The 6267-nt window shown below is 40.7% G+C and overlaps 1 non-coding gene across 1 annotated transcript; it reads right to left on the minus strand.

The window, feature by feature from the left end:
- Nucleotides 1-751: 751 nt before the first annotated feature.
- LOC145128022 (small nucleolar RNA R71) lies at nt 752-858 on the minus strand. The gene has a single exon (XR_013716625.1). It is a non-coding gene; the product is annotated as a small nucleolar RNA R71 (small nucleolar RNA).
- Nucleotides 859-6267: the final 5409 nt, after the last annotated feature.

Genomic DNA, 6267 nt, shown 5'->3' on the forward strand with positions numbered 1-6267 from the left:
GACGTGAATCCAGTGTTTTCCAGTTTTCTTTGTTTTTAAGTTTGCTTTTCTATTTTAGTTCTGTTTTACGTTTTTATTTTGTAGCACATGACCAGAGGGTGCAATACACCTTTGGTGCAACCTTTTGAAGATTCAGAGTCTGCCCTTCACAAAAATAAAGATAAAAACGTGAAATAAGATCAAACACCAAAGAAGACACCCTTACAAGAACTCAAGTCAGTGTTCTCAAAGAAGTCGGGGAAGAAAACGGGAGAATCAAGCTCATCTACAAAGGACAAGATCAAGGTCGCAAGTTTAGATCAAATACCGATCCCAAACGAGTCTGAATACGAATCCGAGAACGAATTTGGACTATATACGAGCGAACCCGAAGACGAGCCAAACAACGAAATGGCTAACAATGAAGAAATGTCAATGGGAGCTTACAAGAAGCGTATTCTAGACAATGTTGGTCCGGAATTAGTACAACGACTGATACATGCCACTGCCACTTTCGAGCTGAAAGGACATACCCTCACTGCACTTAAGGATATACCATTTTATGGGAAGGATCATGAGGATGCATTTAAGCATCTAGATGAGGTCAACGACATTGCTGACTACTTCAATGACCCAAATGTCAATAGAGATACCATCTTACTAAGGATGCTACCAGTCACTTTCAAAGGAGCTGCAAAAGACTGGTTGAAAGCACTTTCTCCTGGTACAATCACTACTTGGGCTCAAATTTTTCCCACCTTCCAAGATAGCTAAACTCAAGAAGGCAATAGCCAACTTTGAGCAACAACCGGAGGAGTCACTATACGAAGCTTGGGAGCGCTACAAGGGGCTGTTAAGGAATTGTCCTCAACATGATCTAAATGTTCAACAAGAGATGTCTATTTTCTATGGTGGGGTCAATGTTATGACAAGACAACTCCTTGATTCTCAAGGGCCATTGACAAAGAAAAATCCAAGGGAGGTCAAGGAGTTAGTTGAAGAATTCGCAAGACACTCTCGTGAGTATCACAACCCAAGAAAAGATGGGGTAAAAGACAATGGGGGTGCACATTCTGAAGAGATGGCTGCTATGATGGCGATGCTCAATACTATGGACCGGAGATTGACCCAAATGGACCAATCAATTCATGCAGTAAGAGTTGGATGTGAAAGGTATAATGGTTCACACTTGACCAAGGATTGCAGCTTAGACGATAACGGGTACAAAAAGGCTCAAGTTTGCTACTCGAGTGGGGATAAGTATGATGAGGACTAGAGAAAACCAAAGAAAGAGTGGCTGCCATATGATGAATACAAGAGGCAAAAGGAAGAAAAATATAAGCAGACAGGCCGAGGCATCTACCAAAAAGAGCAACCACCAGCTGAAAAGAAAGTAGACTTGGAAAACATTTTGACCAAATTTATGGAAGCTTCCGAGAAAAGGCATGATGACACCGATGCAGTGCTAAAGGAACACATGAAAATGATGAAAGAACAGCACACAATGATGATTGACCAGCAATCCTCTTTAAGAAATCATCAAGCATCGATCCATAATTTAGAAGTCCAAGTTAGTCAATTAACTACCTTGGTGAGCAACAAATTATCCTCACAATTTCCCGAAAAGAATGCTCAATCCAATGTTATGGCGATTGATACTGAAGAGGAAGCAATCTCTGAGTTTTTAGAAGCCCTAGAAGTGGAGCCAAAGCCATTTGGACCAAAGTCAAAGAAGTCGAAGCTTGAAAATGAGAATGTTGCTGAACTACCGAATTCACGTCATGAACCTCCTCTGTTCACGACGTGGCCTCGATCTGAACAACAAAATTCAGAATCTGTCTCGGTTTACCGACCGCCTTTGCCTTTTCTGTCTCGAGCACATCTCAGTCCACTGGAAATGGAACATCTGGAGTTTATTCAGCAAATAAAGGGTATTCCTATTAATACCCCTTTTATCGATTCACTTTCAAGAATTCTAGAATATGCAAAGTTCCTACAAGTTCTTATAGACATTCGTCAACAATTAAAGAAGAACTCTAAAGTTGTTCTTAGTGACCAAAGTTCAAGAGTGGTATTGGGAGACATACCTAAGAAGATGGGAGATCCAGGACGCCTCACTCTTCCATGTGAGTTTGGAAATAACTTGAAGACTTATGCTTTAGCCGATTCTGGGGCTAGCATAAATTTGATGCCATATTCATTTTATCAAAAGCTAAATATTCAGAAAATGAAGGCAACAAAGATGACCATCCACATGGCTAATCGTTCGGTTACTCATCCAAGGGGTATTGTGGAAGACATCCTAGTTAAAATTGGGAAATTCGTTTTTCCAGTTGACTTTGTGGTTATGGTTATGAAGGAGGAGGTTAATGTCCCAATTATTCTTGGTCACTCTTTCCTGAATACTGTTAGAGCTTTAGTTGATGTTCGTGAATCCAAGCTTACATTGAGGGTTGGTGATGATGAGGAGACTTTTGGAATACAAGATGGTTTTCAAGGAGAAGATGTAAAGGGTGAGGTGTTCAATATGGATGAAGATAATGATCTTGAAGAATTGGAGAAGCTCATGGAGGAAGAAATCAAAACAATTCATCAAGTCAAGCGCACCAAACCAAGAGAATCCATCCCGTTCTTCGTTGAAGTCATTACCTACACAAAACCAACAACTTTGATGAGTGAGGAAAGCGATGAATTGTCAAGTGATGATGACAAAGACGAGGTAACTTCCAAGGAGCCAAGTCCAATGGTGAAGGAAGAAAAGATTCCTATGGACTTGAAGAATAAAGAGAACTTGGAGAATAAAGGGACCAAAATGAAACTTGACATAGACGAGGCGAAGACTAAAAAAGAAAATTCGAAAAAGGCGTACATTCGACGTGTTCAAGCATACAAAAGGCGATGGAGGGAGCAGAAGATCCAGCTGGTGATGGACTCATCTGAAGATTCAACGGCACGGAGTCCGGCCCATGACTCGATAAAAAAGAAGCGCTTCTCAGGAGGCAACCCGAGTTTGGTTTGAATTTTCTTTTCTTTTTAGTTTTTGCATTTTTAGTTTAGGAAAGTGATCAATTCGTCATCCAAAAAAAAAATTTAATTGGAAAAAAATTAGCTGCGGGGTACTTTGGAATTAAGTCAAAAACAATTAAAATAAACAAATATAATTAACTAAATTAATTTTTGTATCCAGGCTAAATTCACGTCGTGGGCTTGTGCTCCACGTCGTGGTCATAGATAAATTACGGGGACTGACTTCCAATAGCTTAGTTTCTCAGCCCACTAGGTTAAATTAAGATGGACCGGAATAGTTTAAGCCCATTACAAAAACCACGTCGTGGTTTGGCCTTTCACGACGTGGCCTTTAAAAGTCACCGGGGGGGGGGGACCAGTCCATAAACACTTTGACCCCATTCTTTCCCATTTGTTTAATCTGTTGCACGAAGTGAAGAAGCCCCACAGTCGATTTCTTCCATTTTCCTTTCCAATTTTTTTGAATCTTTTGTCCCTTAACTTCATTCGGTATGTTTTTTATCCCTCAATTTTTGCTATTGCTTACAATTTATGCATTTTAAGAGTTAGGGTTTATTTAGAAATTCAAAATCCCAAATTGGTTGAATTAGCTGGTGTTTTCAGTTTGCATGGCCTTAGGTTAGTGAAATAAACAAACCCCAAGTATGACATTTGATGAATTTTGACTGTATAATACTTGATCTGTTCTCACGACCCGACTGCGCACCACGACGTGGAGCGCTAGTCCACGTCGTGGTTCCTGGACTGTCACAATTCTGTTTCGTTTTTAATGTAATACTTTGGGTGTTTTGGTTTGTTTTTGTTTGTTTTTGATTTCAGGCATGGCTCCTAGACGTGCGGTTCAGCAGGAAAACAACCCGATCGATGTGGCGAGCATTCACCCATTGTATTGGTTTCCACAGAATATTTCTCGTGCGTTGTTGACCACATACGAAAACCGTTTGGGATGGCTTTACAATCGGGAGTTTTCCACAACACCCATTGTGGATTGGAGATGGCTTGGAGGTGTGGGCATGGTTGTTGAATTGGAACGTTACTGGATAAAGGTGTACGAAGGCAATGATTTTTCTTTTACATGTCATGGGTGGAGGAGTTTGTTTGCAATTCAAGAACCCGTATACTGGGAATTATCGGTGGAGTTTTTCTCTACCGTAGGCTTTGAAGAACGGACTGTGGACTTTGATTATAACCGGGCACTTGTTTTCCGGTTAGGTGGAGTATATCGAGAATGCAGTCTTCGGGAGTTTGCTTGGCGCATGGGGCTATATACGGAAGTGGAGACTCAATCCCCGTTCTTCGTGTCATTTTTACTTGGGTGTGTTTGGGATTTTACTCCCGGCACTTTGGACGTTCAGTTTTGGCGGACTATCTCCAATCACGAGTACAATTCTCGTGATTCTAGTGAAGCACAAATTCGGAATCCCGTGTTTCGTTTTCTTCATCGCCTTGTCACTTTTTCTATCAACCACAAGCACCATGGTGATAAGGTTTCCATCCAGAATTTGTTTTACTTGTGGAGTATTATCAATCTCGGGGTTTTTTGTGACCTTCCCTACATGCTTGCTCGATTTATGGGGAAGAAGGCCGCCGGTTCAGGGCAAGGGAGTCCGATCACGGGTGGACATTTGGTCACTCGCCTTGCCCGGTCTTGTGGGATTTTATCACCTAATTTTGTTCGGAACCTTACCTGATTCCCGGATAATGATTTGACAATTCAAGTGTTGGGGGTTATGAGAGTAGTGGTAAATGTAGGGGGAGGGTATGTTATACCCCCGGAAGATGGAGAGCAAGAGATGGAGCAACCCGAGCAACAACCTCCGGTGAGATGACGAAGGAATGTTAGATCCCGGGGAGACGTGGAGAGAGAACGTCAAGCAGCACCACAATATGAAGGTGGAGTACCCACCGACCCGTTTCAAAGTCGGGTTGGTTCTTATTTGGATAATTTTCGCGGTGGAATGACATATAACATCCAACTTCTTGAAACCATGTTTTCTCACATGAGTGTGGTTCGACCACCTTCCGTGCCACCGCAATGCCCGTACATACCTACATGGGAGGAGCTTTGGATACCGAGGGGAGATGGAGAAGGACCGAGTGGAGCTCAAGGACGTGAAGATGATGATTGATCTCTTTATTTTAGTTTTTATTTGGTTTTTAGTTTTTATTAGTTTTTGTTTGGTTTTTAAACTTGTTATGGTTTGTAAGACTTGTTAAACTATTATGTTACTTTTATTTGTCCTTTGGTTGGTTTATTTTAGATTTGCAATGGAGTCTCGGTAAGGAAGGTCGAGTTAAAAGCGTTTATGTCTAGCCAAGAGTCGGGTTAGAGTCTAGAGTCACAAGTCGAGACCCACAATTGGAAATAAGTGTGGGGTGCATCAAAAAGAGAGGATGGAGTCCGAAAGGGTCTTTAGAATACTGAATGAGAAGAGTCTTAACAAATTAAGACATTAGTTAAAATTCCAAGTTGAATGAAGACGTCGGAAGTTTTATTTTCTGGGTGCTCAGTTTTCACGACGTGGTTATCATTTCACGTCGTGAACCGGTATTCTGGATGCAGTACATGCTGTTATGCGAAACCACGACGTGGCTATTCTACCCACGACGTGATTTTCAATTTTTCAAAGACTTAAAATCCATTGATGCATTTTACTTTTTGGCTTTCCATGGTTCTTCTTGGGATCATTATGAAGACAATTATAACTCATTTCCCTTGCTGTACAATGTGGCGTATGCTTTCCCACATTATTATTTACACCTTGGAGATTTGCACCACTTTTATTGAAGATTAAAGATTCGATTAGTTGCTTGTTGGCTCATTCACATATTTTGCGAGTTCAAGGTCCAAGTTCCGATTTAGAAGAAGTCCATATTCGAGATGCACATTTCATCCACACGATTGGAGTTTGATCTTGCCACTATCCCAGGGGAGTATGTTCATTTTTCTCCCTTTTATTGCTTTTATTTAGTTTATGCATACAATGAGGGCATTGTATGTAATAAGTGTGGGGTAGGAGGTCGAAAAAGTAATTGCTTAGATTGCTAAAAGTAAATTGGTAGAATTTAGTAAAATTAGCAAAATTTTTGGACATAGATTTGAAATAATAATCTAAATAAAAATTCTAGTAATAATGATAATCTGAAAACTTAAGTTGCTAGTGTTGTGTGGGATGATTCGATGAGGGCTCAAATGTTTAGTTGAGCCAATATACGTTATAGTGCATTTGTGGCCTCCTTTATTCTAGTGAAATCATGGGA

Source organism: Lactuca virosa, chromosome 7 (genome assembly GCF_052849685.1).
Source record: "Lactuca virosa cultivar CGN04683 chromosome 7, Lactuca_virosa_CGN04683_v6, whole genome shotgun sequence".
Classification (NCBI taxonomy): domain Eukaryota; kingdom Viridiplantae; phylum Streptophyta; class Magnoliopsida; order Asterales; family Asteraceae; genus Lactuca; species Lactuca virosa.